Below are 26,147 nucleotides of genomic sequence, written 5' to 3' on the forward strand. Positions count from 1 at the left end.
CAAATGCACTTTATCAAACCATAGGATGCCAAAGCCATTTTTAGCAACTATGTTAGCTTTTCAGCACCACACTGATTTAATTTATGCTGTTTTAATTGTTGGTATAAGCCAAATAAACCTATATTTCTCTTAATGCTTTATGTTCCATGACATGGACCAAACAATTTTATAGCAGAAATACATTTCCTACTCAACAAATTTAAAACCAAGCATTATTTTATAATTGCAGGAGACTGGAATTCAGTCTTAGACCTGGTCATGGACCATACAGGCAAAGTCTTCCCAATTATACAATGACTCCCCATTAATATTTGAAAACATGCATGCTGATTGGCCACCCCAACCAGCATGCCCGTTGTAAATCCCACAATATACCAATGGAAAAAGGTCCAGTCACCCGGACTTCTTTCCATTGGTATAGTGTTTAAATTTTATTTTTATTTCTTAAAAAATAAAAATAAAATCTTTAGCCCTGACTCCAGACATACTAGAGAAGCAGCTTGGACAAAGTACTAGGGAAATCTGGTACATTATTTAAAATTAAAAGACATACCTGATATCACTTGTATTTCTTCCATGCACTATCCTACCCCTAAACTGCCCTAAAGTTTTTTTTTTTTTTTAATTAAAAAAAAAAAGAAAACAAAAACGGAGCAACGGAGACTTTCTTTTCTCCATTACTTCCATTTTAAAGCATTGAGGAATGCAAGTCCCATATGCATGTGCAGTACATCAACACAAGGAAGCAACACAAGGAAGCAGTATACCACCAGCCACGGAAGAACAGTAATACACCATTGCACAAAGACATTATTTTAAGAAAAGTAAGTATTTTTTCTTAAATTATGTCATTGTATAATAGCAATAACCAACTCTGTGGTTGTGGTATATTGAAATTTACCCATGGTTGGCTTTAATTAATCACTTGGGCTTTGCCCTCATGAGTAAACCATGCCAGCCATGGGTAAATCTTCAATATATCACACCATGTCATTGGTTATTGCTTAAATATTATTCAGTACTGTCATCTATTCTAGACATAGCAATCAATCTGAAACTATTTGATCCCTTTAAGATTTACAAATCCCTTACCCAAGCCACCTACTTCAATCAAAATTTTACTTACTAAATTAATTGTTGTAAATCTTGCTCTCACATCGACTTTTTTTTTTAATCTCAGGTAAATTAATCTATGTCCTTCAAACTTTACTATTGAACCTAGATACTTTTCAGATAATTTAAAAATAATTTTATCTTTAGATTGGGATAGATCAAAGATGATGAAAAAAAAATACTGCCATTCCTTGGAAAATTAATCCCTGGCTTCTACAAAAAGATGATACAAAAAAAAAAGAAATACATCTTATTCTTAAAACGTTTTGCATCAACATAAATATGAAACACATCAAAACTAATATTCAATGAGCTCCCTTAAAAACCCAGATTAGAGGAATTCTAATTGGCAAAGCCTTTTTTTATAGAAAATTGTGTAAATATAATGAAAACAACCTCAAAAAGAAATTACCCATGCTCAGAAATGAACTATATACTAGATATAATGAAGAACTAGAATCACAGATTAACAATACCCAAAAACTATTATTTATACCAAGAACAACTCTTACAATACAAATCTAAAATATTAGCACTATATTTGAAATGGGCACAATGCCCATCAAAACTTTTAGCTAACATCTTAAAATTACAGCCTAAACCACATTACCTTTTTAGTTTAAAAATTAACAACTTCTTCATCACTTACAATGAAGAAATTCTAAATATCTTTGCAAAATTGTATTCTCAAATTAAATATACAGTGGCTCAACACTGCTTGATTTAGACTCGGATCTATTTACATATTTAGAACAAATCCAGTTCCTAATTGTAAATCTTACTCAACCAGAGCAATTAACCAATTCCTTTACACCTTCAGAAATCTCAACCTGTATAAAGGTACTCAATAATGGCAAAACGCCAGGTCCAAATGGCTATGCTGTCAAATTTTATGAATGTTTTTAATGCCCCATTTCTAAAATCCTTTTAAAACTTTACAATAATATTGTTAAAATGAAATTTCAAATTGTTATCTTAACCAATTACAAAACTATTATGATACCTAAAAAATTAAGATCATTCACCCACCCAATTATTCTGCTTATAAATTTTGATAAAAAGATTTATGCCTCTCTACTAGCTAATATATTCTTCCAACTATTCTATCTTCCCTTCAATCAGGTTTCTCTTCCAGCAGACAAGCTAGTGACTACAGACTAACACTAACACTCAAATCCCTGCAAGTTTTAAAATGCAAAAATGGTCAGAAATGTTTTACTTTGACAATAGATGCCTACGAAGTATTTGATATAGTACCTTATTTGTTCACAGTCCTGTCCTAATTAATTTGATATTCCAAAAACATTTACTGATTATATTCACATTCTGTGCAAAACCCTCAGCACTAAACTATACATCAACAAGCCCTTTTCTCCTCCTATGCATATAAAATGTGAGGTCAGACAAGGATGTCCATTATATACCCTTCTTTAATGTATATCTGGAATACCTTCTTATTTATCTATCATATAAGACATAATATGACTTCCCTAAATTTTCCAATATCAATATTCCTTTCATGACCCTTGCAGAAGACTTAAATATAAACCTTGCTAACTCAAATTCAGCTATCTCAGAAATCTTAAATAGTATAGATTATTTTGGAACATGTTCCAATTACAATTTAAATTAACAAAAATAATTATTATTCCCTCTTAAGGCCAATAATAATTCATTAACAACTACTAATATTAATCAACTTCTTATAAATACAATATGTAAATATCTAGGGATCACATTTCATCAAGACTCATCCCTCAGTTATAAAGCCACTATTCTTAACATTTGTTCACATATATTTCTTGGCATAAGGAGGTGGTCCAACCTCATTTTGCATTTCTTTACAAAGTTGCCATTGTTAAAATTAATATATTCCCCAAAATTCTCTGATTTGTGATGGCTTCCTTTCAAAAAAAAAATCCAAAAAAAAAAAACTTTAAAAATGTCACTTCCTCATTGAGCACATTTATCTGGCACCCAAATCAATATGCATCTCATATAATAAGCTCATCTCATTTAAATTAAATGGAGAAATTTAGTCTTCCTGATTTTACCTTTACTAATTATCAGTTCAAGTATAATACTATGCATCATTACTTTTAGCCATCCCTAAAATCTATGGTGATCATCTTGATAATAATTTGAGCTAACATTCTAAAAACCTACTCAAGTAACCCCTTAGCTACTCTCTTTCTAGATCCTGAAACCATAAGGCAATTTAAAATTCATAAAACTCTAATCAATTTTATCTTGTCATTCAAAACTTTATTAAACTTATTAAACATTGATTCAATTTAAAATATTTTTCAACCTATAAATTTCAATCCTAATATAAAATTATCAAAGAAAATGTTAAGAGTTGTCTAATTTCCATTAATGAAAAACAAACTAGTTAAAGACATTTCCATACTTCCCTCATCATCCATTGACCAAATAAGACTTAAGCTTCCCAAGGGATATCTACCTATTATTAATCAAATCATAAACATTATCTTACCTTCTTTTCCAAAAGAACCCTATCTAGAAAACAAACTCATGTTTCTCAATGAGCTACTGTCCTCTCTTTGCTCTAACAAAGTTATTTCCAACGCATTTAAATTTATTATAAATTATAAATTTCAAAACAAATATCAACATCTTAATGTTGGACTACTGCACATTCTTCCAACTAGAACAAGGATGCATTAGCCAAGATATTCCAAATGAACAATAAGTTCAGACAATTAAAGAAATTATTTTATACATGTGATGTTATTAATTGATGCCTCTTTAATGTCTTATAAAATGGCTAAATACTATCCCAGCTATTCAGCTTCCTGCACAGCTTATGGGTCAGATAAAGCCAACTTACTTCACATTATCTGGGATTGCAAATTTTCAAAAATGTTACAGACCACTTTATTTGATAAATTAAATTCCAATGGTTTACTATTGTACAAATTTCATGGAAATGTGAAATTCTACATGTACTGCCTACTGGAATAAAATCCAAAGATTTGAAATTATTAATAACTATGTTCATGTTTCATAATTCTATATTACAAATAATATTGGGCAGATTTAAAATCTCTAAATTGGAATGGATTCACTTAATGTTTATTGCAGTAACTGTATTAAAATACTAATAAAATCTAAAACTGATGAAATAATCGGCAATCAACTTCCAAAAAAATCAGAAATAATTGTTTAATTTATCCTATTTTAAAAATCTTTTAAAATATAATTACTACACATACCTCACAACCTATGCTATGCTATCAATGCAAATATTATTTAGTACATCTAATGAACAGTTTTTATAAAGTTTAAACCTACACCAGCATGTTTGTGAAAATAATCTTACCTGCTTGTACATAATCTATATAGTTATTTATGTTTTTCTGAACTTATACTCAACAATTACATTACGGGTTCATTGTGTACTTAACTACAATAATTTTTGTTATTTGTTAAACTCAAATAAAACTTTTGAAATGAAAAAAATACTTAGGTTAAAAATTTAGATTTTAGTTCAGCAACATATCTTATTTAAATTTTACAACTGCATTTGATGAGTGATCTGGAATTGTGAAAAAATCTTGAAGACATGACATGGACAGGAAGGGATTGCAGAAGTAACAACAGTTTTGTTTCTATGGGGTCAAATAAAATCTAAAGTCAGAATCTAAACATTGAACGCATTGATAACATTGCCTCATGTCATTTCAAGTAGTGCAGATTTCTGGTTGGATTCAAAATAATGGGCAAACAGTGGCTTTCACTGAGCAACCAAGCCAAAACTTAATTGCAAAGTATACATCATAAAGCAGCCCATGAAGGCATCACAAATATACAGTTAGGTAGTCATGTTGTAATGCTGAAGGATAAAGCTCTAACTATTGCCCACAGAACCTGGATTTGATTATTGGCTCAGGTATCTTAGGCATGGCAGTGGAAGGATGGCCATGCCTATCCTGGAAGGGGGATATGTACCTGCGTGCTTCTTTTGTTAGATTCCTGGTGGAGTGACATGTCCAAAATGGAAACAGCAGAGGACATTGGTTGATTCACATCAGTTGTGGGAAAATATGCTGCATTTCTCCTTTGCACATCCATCCATTCAATAGCAGCAGGCATGCATGGGATAAATGGCAGGTAGGACATAAAGGCAAAATATCCTCTGGCAGCAGTAAGATGCTGTACCAACATATGGCAGTCTCTCACTGACCCAAACATGGGTAAGAATAAATCCAGGAATGCCTGGTAGACCTGCAGACTTGGTGGATAAGAAAAAGCACCAGTGGCAGCCAATAGTCAGCTACTGACAGAAAAGAGAGCAAAAAAAAAAAAAAAAGCAATGTGTGTATGTGTGTGTGTGTGTGTGTGTGTGTGTGTGTGTGTGTGTGTATCTGTATATATACATATATATATATATATATATATATATATATATATATATATAGATATATATATATATATAGATATACATACACACACACACACACGCACGCACGCACGCACGCACACACACACAGACACACACACACACACACACACACACACACATATATATATATATATGCATACACAAACACACACACACACACACACACACACACACACACACACACACACACACACACACACACACACACACACACACACACACACACACACAGTTAAGTACTTCAGAAAACTATAATACATTACATTACATAGTAACTTAGTACAGCTCTCTTTTGCCAAGGTGCAAGATGGCATAGTGATGTCATTTTTGGACAATAGCTAACACTTGTTCCTGATTTTGCAAAATATGCATGATTTTGCCTCATATTTCTGCCCTGTCCTTCATAAAATTTTTGATTATCTTGTAAATCACTGAGAATTATAATTAGTTGGCATTGCTTGAAATCAAAGGTTTGTATTTCTTATTTTCAGAAAACGAATGCATGTTAATACAAAATATATTGCTCTTTCTATGTGAATTACAGTAATATTTAGAGTTATACCTTATCTGGGTCCTTTGCCCCCATTATTATTTTTTGGAATTAGCCCTAATTTTTGAACCAAAAAGTTGAGAGCTATGTCTATGTGTGTTATGTGTGTTTGGGGGGTTCCATAGCTTTATTTGCAGCTGAAGTTTCATTTTAAAAAGAAACAGTGGCAATGATTTAATTTGTCATTTATTTACCATTTGTTGACTGGGAAAGTCTGACTAGCTCATAGTCTATTTTCAACAGAGGCCCAGGGAGAAACACTCCAGATGCATGTTTTTGTAATGTGGAGAAAACCCAAGTGAGCAAAGGTAGGACATGCAGACATTGCACAGAAGGCATCCCAGCTGAGAATCAAACCACAGAACATTTTGCTGTGAGGCAACAATGTTAACTGTTGCACCACTGCACCGCTGTACAGTTGTACTGAGCAACTACAGCAAATGAGTGCTTGTGTTTTAAGCTAGCTTACCTATAGGCATTGCCTCATGAGAATGATGTGCTGCATGACAGCCTGCTAACTGATAATATAATACGTTTTCTATGGGGCCAAGCTTCATACCAGTTTTTAATAATATGTTTCAGAACTGGGCATTACCTGTATATAGTACTCTGTAGCGGCCTTTCTGTGGATTTTTTAAAATCCTATTTCATTACAGCTTTATTAGCTTACCTCTTGAAAGTTGCTTGACTTACATTATTTTTATTGCTCTTTCATTACAGCATTTAATTAGGTGTTTTGGATGCAGCAGAAGATACCATTTATTGAAAGTTACAGAGCTGCAAAGGTAGACTATAGCTTGTAAAACATGGTACTACATGTCAGAACATCTACTTGTTATAATTCTGGGATGTGGGTTGGGCCCTACTCTTGCCAGCCCTACCTGCACCTGCCCTCACTCTAACTAGTTAGTTTTCTACCCTTAATTCCTATCATCATCACAATGTCATCATTATCAACATCATAAGCCATTGTAGTGATCTTCTATCTGTTCCTTATTGATTTACTGCGGAAAGTTAGATAATGCAAACATAAACCCAGTGCTGCAGTGAAGCCTACTGTTGTTTTATCCTGAAGCCTTTGGTATAAATAAAAATAATTGAGATACAAATCCATAACAGGGAATATCTCTCAAAAGTGTAAGCAAGCAAAGTGATTTTAGACATATTGGACTGACTGTTGCCAGGCTGGCAGACTGCTAAAAGCAACTTCTACTCTACTTAAATGTTTGCCAGTTAGACAATCTTAAATCCAGCTAAACAGATATCTGAGTGATTCTTGGAAAATAAATATATTTCTTGGATCAGATAAAAATTCAGCTTGTTGTCATTTTCTACACCACACATTTGCACAGTCTTGTCTAGTGTCACTGTTTGGATAAGGTAGTCAAAATCCAAAAAACACAATAACTGGGATGGGTTATCTCTGTAATTAATATTTTTCACAGCTGTAAAAAGTGACATAAGAGGGCAGTTTCAACAAGGTACTATAATCTCCCCTGTTGCCTTTCTTAACTTTTTAAAAACAGTTAGATGTGGTTAAAAGTTAATTTCTTAGGGCTTCGAGACTGACCTCAGAAAATTCACTAGTGAAATTAATGTTTAATGAAATTACAGACTTTGTAAATGAAATGACAGATTTTTTTCGGGGAAATAGGTTACCCAGAGGGCCTAGTGAAAGACTGAACTAGGGTGTCCAATGGAAAAACTGATAATTATGCTCCTACTATAAGAATAGGATTAGTAGGGCATTTAATTGAGGTAAAAAATATAGAAGGCAGGCTTCAGAGTACATACATATATATATATATATATATATATATATATATACATACATACATATATATATATATATATATATATATATATATATATATACACACACACACACACACACACACACACACACACACAAACACACACACACACACACACACACAAAATGTAATCACATGAATCGAAAAGGATAGTTTTGAAACACATGAATGTTTTGAAAGATTATGAGGTTCTGTTTAAAACATTGGATGGTCAACCATTCTTTGTGGACAAAAAAGCCAGAAACATTAAAATAATTTTGGATTGGAAAAAAAAACAAAAGAGTCACTAACAGGATGTTGGTATCAGATAAGAAAACAGGAACATATTCTTATGGTGGATACAAACGGTGTTGTTTTATTGCTAGCAGTCCTTTTGCAACTAATGCGTTTGAGGGGAACATTAGAGGAACCACATTTGCAGTTACCTTTGAAACAACAAACATAAGGTAGATTCAGAAGACTTTGCTGCATTATCACAAGCAAATTTTCACGATGAACAGTGGTGCACCAGGTGTTTTTGGTTCAGTAAGCACAACTGCACTACATGGCTAGACCAAATAATGTGGTTGGCTGTGCTATATACAAATGACTATTTAATGAAGTGTTGCATATGCTAATAAGGCAAAAAACATGGTGGAGCAATTCAGAAATGTTTAAATGCTATACAGTGATGCTGCCCTTGACTTTGAAATTGGTCCTATACCTGTGATCAGGAAGTGTACATTGTGTATATATGACTGAGACTGTCAAAACTATTCTAAATGTGTATCACCCCAGGAGTCACAGGATCATCTGACCATGGCTTCATATTTCATGCCTCTACAACACTGACATAATGGACAGGCATCATAAAGGAAACTGTGGATTTGTGTCGGCCTTGTTTGGAGCCCTGTGGGAGTCATGGAGTATCTATGCCATTGGATACAAAGGTATGTGTGACTTAACAACTATTAGCTATAGTGACCATTCAGCGACCTACTGAGGACACAATGAGGCATCTGCCACAATAATACTTCGTCAGATCAGTATGTGGTGAAGCATATCTGGTTTTCATATATCCCAGAGGAGAAAGCAAATGTCATGCACAAGTTCTGTGACACAGCCCAGTATCCTGAGGTTCTTGAGTCCACAGATTGTGCCTACATTGACATAAAGGCCTCACCTGGTGAAATGAGAAAGAAGTATGTGTACCACAAAGGATATCACTTCATCAACTGCTAGGTGATCTGTAATGCACAGGGTATCGTCTACATTATTTGTTCAGTCCAGCTAGACAATTTTCCCAACTCCCACATATGGCACACAAGTGACCTTTATTAATGTTTTGTGAGGAGTAGCATCCCACAGGGCTATCTTGTGGGTGATGATGGATATGCCCTAAAACCCTGGATCATGACACCTATTAGAAATCCACACAATCAAACCAGCAACTGGTACAGTCATGCATTACTGCAAAAAAAGAAGTATTATGAAACATGTACCTGGACTGCTGAAGTCAAGCTTTTGCTGTCTGGATACATCCAGTGGCACCTTGCTGCCACAAGTGTGAAAGTAGTGACCATGTAGTTACAGCAAAGATACCTCTTACTGCACTTCCCAGCACCACAGGCAGTGGAAGCAGAGACAGACAAGGAGTCAGAAGAAGAGCCAGTAGCAGGGGATGGTCATGCTAGATGGAGGTGGACACAGTATGCTATACAGTAATCAGACATTGCACATTGCTTTACAATATAACTACACGAGTTAAGCAGATATATACATAAAAATGATGCATAAAAAACATCAAGCTGTGCTTTCTAATGCACAGGCAGGCTATGCTGTGCATCAGATACAGTCAACTGTAGTAGCAATGTACAAAGGGAAAGGCACAGTTATCATAATTTCCACAGGTGGATAATAGAGTACAAGAGTGCATGTCTTTAACAGCAAAGTATGTGACGGTGAGTGCTGAAGTGTAGCAAAATAAAACTGCATTTATGGGCAGTGTGAGCACCTGCTTTTGGGGGCTTAATGTGTTAAGGGCTCAGTTCAGTGGGTGTGTGTGATGTGTTGGGTTAGTAGTGTTGGTGATGGTGTGTGTGTGTGTGTGTGTGTGTGTGTGTGTGTGTGTGTGTGTGTGTGTGTGTGTGTGCTTTTTTATGCAGGGACACAGTATTAGCATATGAGTCAGCACTGTGGCTCAGTCTACTGTTCAGGTCATGGGCGTTCATAACAGAGGTTCACCTTCTCATGCATGTCCGCAGCCATGAGAACTGCTTCACCCAGGAATTGCACTGGTTGTACCATGACCTTGACTCAATTATAGTGTTCTGTGTGACCTAGAGAGGCATTTATAGTATATGTGGCAGTTTGACAATGAGCATGACCATGAGGACAGCTTCTCCTGGGTGTAGACACCTCCACAATCAATGTTACTGTGGAGATGCTAGCATTGCAGGAGCAGGTTCTCCCTCATCCATGGCTATGTTGGATGACACCTGTGTATGTAGGAAATAACCATCTCTGAAGACAGATCCTTGCTCTTGACAGACAACTAAGTCCAATGAGTATTCAGTCTATCCAACAAGTCACACATATGGGTCATGCACTCCAGTAGAACAGTGTGTGCAGCTTAGATCACTCTTATTATCTCTGCCATAGCTCTGGTAGTGCTAGCCTGTGCATCCACATTAGCTCTGCACATAAGGTGGGTGGCAGTTACTGACATACCAGCTTCAGGGAAAAGGCAATAACCATTCCTCAGGAGAGTACCATTACCATCCCCTCTGTGTGGACCATCTGTCCACAAGAGCTAGTAGCATATGTAGATACCTCTGACCTAGGGTGACACCACACTTCCCTGATTTAGATTGTCCCCATCAACCCATCCACTCTCAGATGGTCATGTTTCCTGAGTATCCACAGTAATAGAGACTGTACCCATACTCTGAGTAGAAGGTGCAGGGGTCACACTCTCTGTGTCCAATGCATAGTCTGCATCCTCTGACCATATGCCAGCTCATCCCCTTCATCACTATCAAAAACAAAAAATCCTCGAAGACGAAGGCAATTCCACAGTGCTAGTGATGAATAAAGATTAATCTGTGAGTACACAAAAGCAAAACATATATTCACTGTAAGTAGGACCCAGCGCAACACTAGTCATGCAACTGCTTTATAACTATAAAACTATAGTAACAATGAATAGCCCTGACCATACAGTGGGCAGATGGATATGAAACTTGGATCTCAGATATACCTCTTTAGCATAAGTCAAAAAGATTTAAAGAACATTACACCAAGTACGTGATAAGGATGATTTGCAGTGCCTGATAATACGACATAAGACAAAATACCTGGTCATCAGTGGGTGAAACTCTCTGGGGCCTGTCCAGCTCAAACCCAGCATCCATCACCATACTGTAGGATTCTGTGGAGATAAGACTGTATTTCAGCAAGACCAGGAACTCATCCATCTCTGTAAGTGGTGGCTCAGGCAATGGCCCATACCAGTTGTCCTCCATTCCAGTGTCATGGCCTCTTCTCAGTGGGTGGTAGCACAGATTTTATCCATTGCCCAGCAATAGACCATGTCATGACTACATTTATATCCTTGACCATAGCCGCCTAAGTATGGGCTTGGCAGGACTGGTCACTGGGTATAGAAACAGAAGGCCAATAGTACCACCTCAATTTCTGCATCTGTAAATTTGAGCTTGTGTGTGGATGTGGATGGGCCTCCAGACCTTGTACTTTTTTAGGACCCATTTTTTGTGGCAGAAGAGACCAGGCATAATGGTTAAGGTCTTTGCCTCCCATGCACAAGGTACAAGTTTTGATCCTGATCTTCGGCCGATGCCTGTCTGAAGTTTGCATGTTCTCCCTGTGTCTCTGTGGGAATCCTCCCGCCTCCAAAAAACATGCTGAGTGTTTCCATCTCAAACTCACCGATGAAAGGAGCTGTAGGCAGCAGCACAGACTCTACATGGTGCCCTATAGGAGGAACAGCTGTACAGACCAACCACTTTGGGCATCTACTGTTGTGTGCAATATCCTCAAGATATCAGAGCATGGATAAACAGACTGCATGCTGTGGCATGGCTAGCCATGCAATGGTGTAAAATATGACTCTAGATGATTCAGTCATGTTGACTAATGTCACCAAAATGGGCATGGGTAGTTACTGGTGATAAGTGGTTGAGGACCTGGACTACTCCGACCTACACCAGGGACCGATGCTAATGGGGGTGGGGTGTATGTGCCCCTATTGGCAAGTATGTGCTTGTCATAAAGCCCATCAGCCCTGGGCCAATAAGCTACGGGCTGGCCCGTGTCTAGTTTCCAGCCTGGGTTACCTGGGATAGCTCTGTTGAGCGAAATCTGAAAGCAAAACCAATCAACCTGCCAAACATGAACTGAGAAATGGTACACTTAATGTAGGTCCACTGACAGGATGCAGATTAGAAGTGGAAGACATGATGATATGGAGGAGGCTGGACATTTTATGTATCCAAGGGAAAAGATGGAAGGGCAGAGCAGCAAAGTCATTTGGCTTAGGATCCTGAGTCTTCTACTCAGGAGGAGGACAGGCTAGAAATGGTGTGGGAATTGTGGTGAGAGAGAGGCTTCAGAAGGCAGTGAGGGATATTATCAGAATTAGTGAAACACTCATGGCAATCAGATTCCAGTGAAATGATAGGGCAGTATTCATAATCTCAGCCTATGACTCACAGCAGGATTGTGATAGTGAAGAAAAGAGTGCATTCAGGCAGCAGTTGCACAACCTACTAGATAAAGCAGGACAACATGAATTGGTGTTGATAATGGATGACTTGAATACACATATTGAGACAGATAGACAGAACAGGCTATGACGACTGCCTGTGTCCACATGGGTGGGGCAACAGGAATAATAAAGGAGAGGCCATTCTAGACTTTTGTCTAGCAAATGGCTTGATAGTAGCCAACACATAGTTCAGAAAGAGAGACAGTCACAAGATCTCATACAAGAGTAGCCAACATGCAAGTCAGATAGACTTCCTCCTAGTAAGAAAAGGGCACTGTGGTAGAATCGATGACTGCAAAGTCATCCCAAGTGAAACAGTCAGCACACAGCGTAAACCACTGGTTGCCACAATCAGCTGCAAGCAGTGGTCAGTGAAGGCTCTAAGGTCAACAGAGACCAGGCTGAAGACCTGGAAGTTGAATGGAAAGTACAACAGTTCAAGAAATTATTCAGGGCTCTAGCACCCCAAGAAGAGGAGGAAATAGATGAAGTTGAAGAAGAATGGCAGCACCTCAAAATAACATGTGTGAGGACTACAGAAGAGATATGAGGCCAAGCCAGGTATGGAAATAAGGGACATAAGGAAAGCTGGTGATGGAATTCAGAAGTCCAGGAAGTCATCAAAAGAAAGGAGTGCAGGAAAAAGTGTGAGATAGAAAAGACGGACCTGGCTTGGAAGGAATACTGGTTAGCTAACAAAGAAGCTACAAAAAGGAGTTGCAATAGCAAAGAACAGGACATCTGATGCACTCTACCAACTTATGGAAAGTGACTCAGTAGGTGGCACAAAGAAACTATATCAAGTTGCAAGGCAAAGACAGAAAGATGAAGATAGTCGGACATCTTTCATAAGGGATGCCAACACCAACCTGCTCACCAGTCCACAGGACATTAAAGGCACATGGAAGGAGTATTTCCAGCAGCTTCTGAATAACGAAAACCCACAGAAGCTGTACTGACTCAGAAACAGCCTACTATGAGAGAAGAACAGGAACTCACCCTAGAGGAAGTAAGAATATCACTAAGGAAAGACTGAGTTGAGGTCACATATGATAAAGATAATGGGTGAGATAGAGGAAAAATGGCTCCTGAGGATACTCATAGTAGTGTGGAGAGAAAGGCATATCTCAGGTAACTGGATAATAAGCATACTCATGCCAGTGTACAAGAACAAAGGGGACATCCACAACTGTGGGCAGTACAGAGGCATCAAACTCCTGTCACATTACATGAAAGTTCTGGAGGGAGTGATTAATAAATGGAAATGCAGAGCAGTAGAATGTAAGATGGGAGATGAGTTCAGATTCAGATCAGGATGCAGCACAACTGACCCGATGTTTGCAGTGAGATAGATAGTTGAGAGAAAGCTAAAGATGAGGAAAGAGACCAACTGGGCATTCCTAGACTTGGATCAAGCATATGTGGAGGTTCCAAGAAAACTGATCTGGGCAGTACTGCTGCGGTTCTAAGTCCCAGAATTATTGGTAGCATTAGTGCAGGCTATTTACAAGGACTCAGTGACTCAAGTACGAACAGTGTTCAGTCTCACACCAGGGTTCACCTCTGAGCCCAATGCTGCTCATGCTGGTGATGGACTACATTAGCAAACAGGTCGGAGGGACAGATCAGTAAAATTGCTGTATGCAGATAATGTGGCATTACAAGCAGACTCTGAGCAAGAACTTCAACAAAGGATAGGGAATGGAATGCAAAACTGAAGGCACATGGGATGAAACTAAGCACAGATAAGACAGTGGTGACAGCAAATTGGGGAAAGGCAGAGTAGATGAAGAAGCTAGAGGTGATGGAAATGAATTGAATCAAGAGTGATGGTGACAGTTAACATGATACCCTGACCCCATGTAGAAAATGGGAAAAGGGGGGGCAATGATGATAATGATTGTTTATGGCATTATTCTGATGTCATGGAATAAAGGCAATTAATAGCCTTGCTTATACATGGTCAGAAAATAGATCTGTACTATACTACTATCCTATAAGGCCGTGTTTCATGCTCAATTTGTGTCCAACAGTTATATATGTGTATTCATAATCTTTAAGAAAATGTCAGGCATGGTATGTGTACTGAGCTCCACAAAACAATTACAGAAGTGAAAGTAAACTACAGCCGTGACCATTACAATACCAGTTTACAGTAGCAAAGCAAAGGAGGGGCAAAGGTACCTCCCAAGACAGCTTTGGTCAACACATCTTAAAATTACTGACAAAGTGACATCCCTCACAGGCATTAGGGTCTAGAAGCAGTCAAAGATAACATTCTAGGACTAAATTAATTGTGAAGCAGAAATTATGAGATATAAGCAGATACCTGACTCATAGGTTGTTATAGGTACATAGGTGTATACTAGGTTAACAACCAACAGGGCCTTTATAAGCCTAGCCATGCAATCTGACTTATTTGTGTCCCTATGTATCATGGGCATTTATTAGGAGGGTTATGTTAGGACATTTCTAGAGGTTATGTGGGATAATGTTAGTTTGGGCATTACTGCCTGCCTTCTTCTATCAGAGACATGGGGGCCAGACACAGGATGAATTTCAGATTTCCCCTCCATTGGTCAAGGTTACACTTAAATAGGGTTGGGGATGGACTCTGTTTTACATGGATGGGGAGCCTGTTCAGAAGGAAAGCTTTTGAGAAAAATTGTTCACAGGACTGAAACCCCTTTTAAAGTAGTTTTCTTCAGTAATACAATGAAGCTCTGGTCTTCTCATCTCATTTATATCATGAAGATTCACCCCACTGGGCACAACTTTATGCTAGTTACAGCTTCTATCATTATTGTTTCTAAATTGCTTAATTTGCATGATGACAAAACCTGATAAACATACACACATGCATACACTTGAGCATCTACATCTGCAAACCCGAGAACTGTCATTCCATAGATAATTATCTATGGATGGAGTCTCTGTAGAGCATTGTACTGTCAGCAGCATACAGACGGTGGAGAACTACCATGTTGCATATTTTAATGTGTCATTGGAACCATAGTCATACAGTGCATATATTTTATTAGTTTGCCTTCTATTGCACAGATGAGGAGCCTACAGGTTGCTGTCATTACGTGGAGACTGAGACATGTGAGAACTGTTCTGTACACCAATTCACTGCTATTGTTCCTGACATCATTAATGAGAAGACAGGCATTGCTGGAAAAGGTGAGGGCAGCATTCCTTTCAGGGCAAAGTGGTAGTATGAGGAAAAAGTCCAAGATTTTTCTGGACATCTTCAATAAACATTAAAGCTGTAGGCTCCAGCAGGAGGGCTATATCAGGTTACGCTATTGGTCTAATGCCTGGAACAGTTTAGCCAAGGCTGTCACCTGTGCTACTGGCATCCCATGCATGGGGGAGTAGGACTATCACCACTACAATAACTTGAATCAATGCAAGCCTGATCTCCTGGGTTGATGGAAGACTGAAGTTGGAGCACAGTCACCACCTCAGTACTGTAATTATAACATATTTTAGCTTAATAAATAACCTGCAAATGCATGCCCCCATCCAATTCTCATAATTCCCCTCTGTGTGCCTCTAGCCACTACACAGATCAAATGGAAAAGGGACTTGCTCAACAGCAGACTAGAGAGCCTATGAAAGCACCAGAGTAAGTATACTTCTTGTCATGAAAGATGCCTCTGTTTCTATAGTAACAGTTGTAGGCATGAAAATAAGCAAGTCTAACGTTTGTACAGCACTACTACATCTGCATGTACTGGCACACCTTAACGCAATTAGTATGAGTGTGCAATGCTGGAAGTATGATTCTGCAGTCCTCTCCCTGTATAGGTGGACAAGTGGCTCATCGTGTTACTTCTATGTGTACAGAGATTATTAGGATGGCTGTGGGTTTAATCCCCCTAGAAAAAAGAAAGTTTGAAAGTTCTGTTGTGATGGCAGTGTGTATTTGTTTTCCAGTAATATCCATGTATCTTTATAAACTCCATATATGTAATATCCAAGAAGTAGTAGTTTGTTGGACATTTATCAACAAATATAGCAGAATGAGCTATCCCTTGTGCATCACCTGTGCTGGGTATTTTCATTGTGTGACCAGCTGCTATGTCACCTACATCCTGCACATTTCTTATTTGCTCACCTTTTGTTCTACCCTCCACTTGTATCCTTTTTTCTTCATCATACACTACCATTTCCACACTTTAATGTGGTAAAAAAATAAACACAGCACACTCAAACATGCCCACAAAGGGCTTATAAAAAAGTCATTTTTCTGTGGTCACATGTTGCATGACATTTGGTAGAGGGCAACATTGATGCCCATATATAACCACAGAGAAATAGCATTCCATGCCTTATGTCAAAAATGAAGAGAGATCCTTGTCATGTGCTATTCAGTTGCACATATAAGCTGTAGATCGCCATACATAAACATACCCATTTGGAATACAGTTAAGCTAATTCCGTTAATTCTAACTGCTTTGATTGCTCAACATACACTTGAAGTCATTTCTACTGTGATAGTGATCTAGGTGGGGCATTTGAATGTCACGGAGGTTATATGCCACTTTACACAGTTAGTGTTGAACAGTTAGCTTTGAAGTCTGCAAATATGTTACATTTCCCTGATGTGTGTGATTTATGAACACTTTTAGTCTGACTACTTCAGTGGCTTCCCTTAGTGATGCTGCACTATGGAGAATGACAGGTCGAAAGTCATGGGTTCTAATCTCTTGAGACCTCACTTTATTTTCTTGCTATTAGTTTATACATGTGCTACATTTCCCTAGTATGTGTCTTTTATAACCACTTTTCATCTGACTACTTCAGTGGCTCCTCTTGCTAATGCACTGCTAAAGAGAATATCACAAGGAAAGACATGAACCCCAATCCTTATTTTCTTCTGATTAGTACACAAAGATGAACAAAATGTAAAATATCAGCTCTTGGGGCACTATGCTTTCAAAAGGTTCTAGTAATTTGGTCCACATTAGTGAAAGGTGAGGAGAACAGTATAAATGACTGGTGCCAAAATCACGGACTAAAATTAAATGCCAAAAAATGCGTTATTGTATCCTTCAGGAAGTAATTTGTCTCATGGAGCTACTACATTAATATGCCCCTGAATTATATGGGACTTGGGAACTTATGTGGATAGTGGCCTAACATTTAAATAACGTGTCCATTGTTTTAAGAAAGTCCTTCTATATTGCACACTTTATAAACAAAGGTATTGTATCTAGATCTAGGGATGTCATTAGCCCCCTTTATTCACCTCTCATTAGGCCAATCATTAAATATAATGCCCTGTTTGGCATGTATCTGTACAAACACATGCAACAATTGGAACACCCACAGAGATATCTTACTAAAAGGATTCAAGACTTAAATTATATTACATGGACCATCTCAAAGCTGTTTCACTATACTTGGTATCCTTAAGACAGCTAGGAGGTAACCTGTATCTGATATACAAGACATATTTTGACCTAATATTGATGGATTTACTGTACATCAGCTATTCAAATGGCATCAGAAATACTCAATCTATGGATATATACCCTTTTCAGCACAAACAGAATGGTTCAAAGGCACAGGTATTGCTTGAAGAGGATACTGTTGCTCTGGAACAGACTCCCCATCCATATAAATTAAGTTCATCCCCACCCATGTTCAAGAGTAACTTGGATCTATGGATGGGAAACAGAAATTTTACCCCAAGACTGCCCCCTGTACTACTAATGGAGATACGCAGCTTCTAAATGCTTCATATCATGCATGAGTCCCCTCAAATTATCTGTGGTATGATCTCAGTTATTCTCATTAGGGGTAAATATATAATTATTGACAATGGGACAAGTAAGGACAATCTCTAACCAAATGGGATAAGTTAATTTGAACACAAAAAGAGAAATTGGATAGATTTAAAATGGTCTACAAGGGCAGCCAGCCTAGTACTTACATAAACTGATGGACTTATCCCCCAGAGGGCATCATTTATTCCTTTTTTTAATTAAATTCACATTATAGTTCAAGCCCACTGTTCACACTCTGATGTTGTTAGCATTGGTACAGGTCAGTACATCATTGCTAATTAAGCAATAACCGACGACATGGTGTGGTATATTGAAGATTTACCCACAGTTGGCATAATTAATTAAAGCCCACCGTGGGTAAATTTCAATATACCACAACCATGGAGTTGCTATTGCTATTATACAATGACATTATTTAAGAAAAAAAATACTTAGTTTTCTTAAATAATGGGCAAGATTCACGAAGGCTTGCACAGAGTCTAAGAGTAGTGTAAGACTCCATGCAGCCTTCACGATCCAGGAACAGCCCTAAATTCCGTGTAAGAGACCAGCTAAAACGTTTCTTACACGGAGTGGGCGTGGATATGCTAATCACCTCAGTTGCAGCCCAAAGGCATGCAAATGAGGTAGATTAGCTATCCAGGAAGCCCAAAGCAGCCCGTGTAAGAGCCGTTTTAGCTGCAGAAATGTACTCAGTTGACAACTGAATACGTTTCTGCAAAAAACACAATGGAGCCATGTCAGCTCCAAATAAAGGGTGCATATGTGTCAGGCAGCATGCCAATGGCCAAATATGTGGTCATTGGCAAGGTACCCTGATGCAAATATGAAAAAGAAATATTTTTTTTCGATGATCGCCGATGTTTAAACGCAGCGCAGCCTCGCGCAAACGGGCTGCGCTGTATAAAACATAAAAATGAAAGTTATAAACCCACAAATGTGGGTTTTATGCAATACATGGATTTACAATGCAGGGACCAGCAGACCAAAAACAACATGGCCACCGTTTAGTGGTTGCTAAGGGGGGAAGCTGAGTCTAAGACATGTAACTAAGCATTAGTAGGAAATCTGATGTAAATGAGTGTTAGGATACTGAATTCCACTGTCACATAGCAAATGAGCACATTCTGAGTAGTGTAAGAGATACATAAGGGGGAGGAATAGAGTAGGAGATAGGTGACATCACAGGGGGGAATGGTAGAAAGAAATGCAGTTCATTGGAGGTCAGTGTTACATGACAGATGTCAGACACATATCATGGAAAGAGGAGTGCAACAACATAAGCATGGGAAAGTCAAGAAATGGAAGGTGTACACTGTTGCTTACACCAAAGTTTGTTGCTGGGCGTGCATGCACACGTGTGCGCGCCATGAAGCGCGAGTAGGACAGTGTGCGCGCATGTAAGGCAGACTGAGCATGTGGGAGCCTGTTGGCAGACGTCTAAGACTGTTTGCGCTGGTGTGCGTGCATTTTAACCCGAATAAGCAGATTCTGAACCGTGTAAGCATGTGTGCGCGCGTGTAAGCCACTGTGAGCATGTTTCTGCTGGTATGCACGTTGCTCCCCCCTGAGGAAACAGAAAGGAAAAAGGAAGCAACAGAATTAGTAGGAAGCTAGCAGGGAATACTACTGGAGTTAGCAGGTGAAAACAATTAGAAGCAGGCAATTACACAGGCAGAATAGTAGCTCAGCCAAGCACTTAAAACTCTGCAAACAGCAGTGCAGGATGTTTCTCTGAAGAGACACTGCAAGACAGGAGTAAGCTATTAGAAGTGAAAACTGAAAAAGCTGAACTCAGAGCAGAAATACTAGGGGCTGCCATAGCTGTCATAAGGAGACATAGGCTACTTGATGAGGGTGGTGACAATGCAGATGGTGCCAGACAACCCACAGTGAGGAGGCGGAGAAGAGTGTACAGGCCCAGGGTCACCTACCACGGGTTACATGAGCTGGAGATAGTAGAGCGCTATAGAGTGGACAGAGACCTCCTGCAGCAAATTGTCGAGCTGTGCAGGCCACGCCTCACACACAGAACCAACAGAGGGGAACCCATCCCAGTGGAAACCAAGGTATGTGTTGGCATAAGAATACTAGCAACAGGTACCTTCCAGAGACCAACTGGTGATATTATGGGGATATCACAGGCATCAGCCTCCAGGGTACTGCACCAGTTCCTGGATGCCATGTCAGCACATGTCGGTGATCATGTATATTTCCCCAATGCCCGTGAGGTATTAGCCAGCAATATGCGTCTCTTCCAGGAAATAGCGGAATACCCTGAGGTAGTGGGTGCAATAGATTGCATGCACATACGCATCAAAGCACCAGCCGGTGAGTGGGGTAGGGCCTACATTAACCGCAAGGGCTTCCCCTCCATCAACTGCCAGGTTGTGTGTGATGCCCAGGGCATAATAATGAATGTGTGTGCTGACTGCCCTGGGAGCTACCATGATTCCCATATCTGGCATTTGACACAGCTGTACCAGACATTTGCCAATGGGGACATCCCACATGGACACCTAGTGGGGGATGCAGGTTATGCACTGGAGCCGTGGCTGATGACACCTATCAGAAACGCACACACACCTGAACAGGAACGCCATAATGAGGCACACTTACAAACACGTAATGTAATAGAGTGTGTGTTTGGGCTGCTCAAGTCACGGTTCCGGTGTCTGGACACATCTGGTGGAGCCTTACAGTACTCACCAACTACATGTACCCAAATTGTCATGGTATGTGCTATGCTACATAATATGATCTTGTGAAAACAGCTGCAAGAGAACCAGCATAGGGCCGGGCCAAACAGACCCCCACCATTGCCAAGGCCATCACAGGCAGAGCGTGACTCGGAGGAGGAACAACCTGAGCCTGCCCCAGTAGGCAGAAGGAGGCATGCCCAGTATGCCCTGGCCTTGGCAAAGAGGCAACGCATAGCACATACACTGGCTCAGTAGGAACCCTGGGAATGATACCCCTCTCTGACTCACTCATATAATAACAGGGATGCCTAAAATGACATAACCTGCTCTCAAACATGTACAGGGAGTGTAGTATGTGCATCTGACAGAGGCAGCCCTGCAGCACCACCTGAGGCATGAATGCCATGTGTTAAGCAATGTAACACCATGTAGTATATGCACACTTGATGATCCTGACTAACATCCTACCCTCACCAAGCATGATGCCACAATATGACGATGAGATGATCAAGTGCAATAATTGGCTGAAGTATTGCAGTTAGTCAAAGGGGATCCAATGTGTGCCAGCCTGGGATGACATGCTGAGCATGACATGATGCTCCACCTGCTAAGGGTGGCATGCACCTATCAGTCCAGGCCTTATGGATACTGGCAAAGGCTGCTGTTACCCACAGCGTGCCCTGAATCGGTAAGGCTCAAAACACAAACCCACCTCCATAGGTATCACAAGGGATAAAAACCTAGATGTAATGCTACCCAATGCCAGAAGTCTAAACAGCAAGATGCATGCAGTCTAAACTCCCCCAGTATGGAGAATGTTGATATCTGTCCTGTAATAGAAAACTGGGTCAAGGCTCACAACAGCACTGTAACACTACCAGGTTACACCTCATACTGTGCTGTACAGCCTCAAAACATGGAACAAGCTACAAAAGGAGGGTGACTAGCAATAATTGTCAAGGATAACCACACCCCCATGTTGGTACCACAACAAGAAGCAGCATGGACTAGCCATGGTCAAGTAACAGTGGCTAAAACTGCCTCCCAGTTTATAGCCTGCTACAGACTACCATCCTAACACCAGGAACTGCACCTGGCCTATGTTGGAATACATGAATATATCAAGCCCTCCAAACCACATTATATTGTGTGACTGAAAATACCCAGACATAGACTGGGAGAATTATACTAGCTCCAACACTTTAGGACAAAAGTTCCTAGAATCCATAAACCAAAATGCCCAGGAACATCGTACCACTCCCACAAGTGGGGTAAGCATACTGGATGTGATAATCAGCAACATGGGTACTGGATGGCAAGATGAGAAGTGTATCCCTCATTGGTAAGACCAGACCATAGAGTAATCACACTGGATATACACATCCTGACCACAGTCCCTGGCCAGAAAACCACAGTGAAAAACATGTGTAAAGCAAAAGTTGCACTCCTCCAAACTGATGTGGAATCCATTAAAGGCCCTGTGCAGGTGCAAAATATGGGCCACACCTCAGAACCTGTTATACAGGCATTCCATGAACACTGCCAGGAATGCATGGATTATGCAATCTCAAATAAAACCAAGACACAATGCCATACACGCAGGCATCTGGCATGGTGGACTCCAGCCATTACCAAACCATGCAAGAGAATGAGGAAGCTACTACATGATACAGCAAACATAAAAAGGGAAGTAATCACTGATCAGTAGTATGGCAATAAAATATGTCCACACATACAATTCACTAAGGCCAGCTACAACAAGTTGAATCTGTGAATCTTGAGGCAATGTTACACCTGCCCCAAGTACACAGACAACCCTGAACTCCCCCCAAGAAATACAAATATATGTGAGAGATGCAACCATTTATCCAAACCGGAGGCTGAGCTCCCTCAACTCAGTACTGTCAAAACTAGTCAGGAGGAGAAGGTAACCACACACACCACAAACCCAGTCCCACATAGACCTATCACAACTGCAAACCAAAGACAAACACAGAAAAACATTCCCAGAGGCCCTAATTACAAACACACCACACCAACAGAGGCCTCCAAAGCAGACACCCAAGCAACCACAACCTCGAAACATAGCACATGCAACACATAGTACACAAAGCTGGTGTGCCAAACAGTCACAGGCCAGAAGGAGAAACAACATGCCTGATACAGTTGTAATAGGTGACTCCATAGACAGACACACTGCTGTCCCGCTCACCAGACTGAACAAGGGAAAGGGTACAGTAAGCTGCCTGTAGGCTGCTACAATACACCACATAACACAAGTACGCAGGTCACCCCAAAGCAAGTAGAAATATGATGCAGTCATTGTCCATGCTGGCGTGAATGACCTGAGATGTACCTCCCTGGACTACATGAAAAGAGACATAGATGAGCTCTCCGATTATGTAGTCCAGGCCGGTATGACACTGACCGTTTGCAGCATCCTACCCTCAACAAGAATGATGCCACAGTACAAACACAGAATGATCAGCTTTAACAAGTGGCACAAGTACTGGTGTCATTCCAAGGGGATCCAATGTCTGTCTGCTTGGGATGTCATGCTTGACAAGCCACGCTGCTGTTCCAGGGATGGCTTGCACCTGTTACCCCTGGGTGTCTGGATATTGGATAAGGCTTTTCCCACCTCCATAGAGCCTTTCATAGGCAAGGCTGAAAAGACTAACCCACCACCCTAGAAAACATAAGTGGAAAGAAACAGAAGGGTAATGCTGACCAATGCCAGACATGTAAACCTCAATATGCATGCTCCTGAGGCCCTCCCCAGTATGGAGAACATTGATGTCCATGCAGTGACAGAAACCTGCAGCAAGCCTCCTGACAGCACACCAGCACTACCAGGTTATACCTCATATCATGTGTTATGGCCCCAAAACCTGGACCAAAACATGAAAGGAGGGGGAGTATCCATATTCAGCACAGACACCCATACGTCCAGGTAACTGACAATGCACGAAGCATCGGAGACCACCCATGTGCAACTAACCATAGGCAAAACTGCTGTACAGTCTGTAGCATGCTACAGACCACACTCTCACACACAGGAACCCCACCCAGCCGTCCTGAAGACACTGGACAGTATGAATGTCCCACCAAATACCAAACAAGATACTCACAAATTACCACATAGGTTGTAAAGCATTATGTATGGAAGGAGTAATCAGGGACCTAGGGACACATGTCGACAGTAACCTGTTATGTGACACTCACATTGCCAATGTGGCTAGGAAGACTGTCTATATTGGACACCGTATCATGAAAGGATTCACATCTACATCAACAGAGGTCATTGTGTCCCTATACTGTTCTCTTATCAGACCCATAATCTAGTACAATGCCTCATTTGGGATGTACCTTACCTGATACCTGCAGCAGTTAGAAAGACCTCAAAGGTACCTCACCAAGAGGATAAAGGGTCTCAAATATATGTCATATGCTGCCTGGCTGTAGACACCCCAGCTGAATGTAGTCACATACTGCCTACACATAGGCTTTGTATGCCTGTTGTACAAGGCCATGTCCAACACAGGAGTAATGGACATGCTCCACCCCATTAAACCCAAAGCCATTGGAGCTGTGAGAGTGAGAGATGTCAGCCTCAACACATAATGAAATAGGATGTGCTGGAGGGACAGATACATAACCCTGAGGCTCCCTACACCCTGGAACAGAATCCCACTCCATGTTAGGCAGAGCCCCTCACTGACACTCTTCAACAGGAATCTTGCCAAGTGGATTGATGATCGTAGATGTACACTGGGGTCTTCAGTGTGTCACGTCCAGACAGAGGCACAATAAAGTAAATCATAAATGGCCATAATATTCATATAGCAAGGGGTGGCAAAAGCCACACACACTCTGGCTAGGCTTATAAATGCCCTAGGGTGGATAGCCTAGTATGAACCTATGAAGATACAAATTGTACAGGACACTAAGGATAATCACAAGGCTTTCTTAACTGATGGTAGAAACCTTGCTGGGAATTCACAGATATGCTCTGAATCACTCAAATATTACAAACAACATACCAAACACACACACATATTGCCAACATCCAACCTGACAGGTGCAGTTCAACCTCCCCCCCCCCCAGAATGCAAAATATCTATCCCAGCAGACTGCTGGCCCCCTGACATTGCAGATGCTGAGGTAACAGCCAGCATCGACAAAGCAAAACACACAGCAGCAATGGTATGAGATGGTGTCCTGGGCTGAGTCCAACATGGACTCCAAGAAGAATGGAATGCCAAATCACACTACTGCTCAATGTCAGCCTTACCACAGGATATGTACCCAAAGAGCAGTGTACAACAACAGTGGTCCTTTTCAACAAACGTGTTGCCTGACTGGATACTGCAAACTACCACCCCAGAATCCTGACAAGCTTGGTCTGCACAGCTATGGAAAGGATCAGCATGTACCGCAGACATAAAGATATTGGGGACCTACTGACACCGGACCCTACCCAGTGTGGCTTTCTTAAGTGCAGATCCTACCCCTTAAACATGTTTGACTCATTTGAAACAGTCATTAAGGTCATAGATGAGGGCAATGTGGTCCACACAGCGTAGCTGGACCTTGCAAAGGCTTCCATACAATACCCCACGTGTTCATTATAGATAAGCTCACCAGCTTAAATATAAACCCCTATGTCAGTAGAGGGGTTGCAAACCAGACCAAGGACAGAACTGACATGGTCAGACATGCTGCAGCCATCAAAAGGGACACATAGAAACAGACAACTGGTGCTATAGCCATGTTAGCAAGCTAATTGCAGAAAAGTGTATAGTCAACCCCTGTGGATATACAGTTAGTGCCCACCAATTACCACATAGGCGTTAACCCATTAAGTACTTAACATGTAATGAGAGACCTGGGGACACAAGTTGATAGATATCCTGCATTGGACAAGAATGTGGCTGTAGTGGTTACAGAAACATACCATATACCCACCTAATCATGAA

The sequence above is a fragment of the Protopterus annectens genome, chromosome 2.part0, assembly GCF_019279795.1.
Source record: "Protopterus annectens isolate FY-2018-M chromosome 2.part0, PAN1.0, whole genome shotgun sequence".
NCBI lineage: Eukaryota > Metazoa > Chordata > Ceratodontiformes > Protopteridae > Protopterus > Protopterus annectens.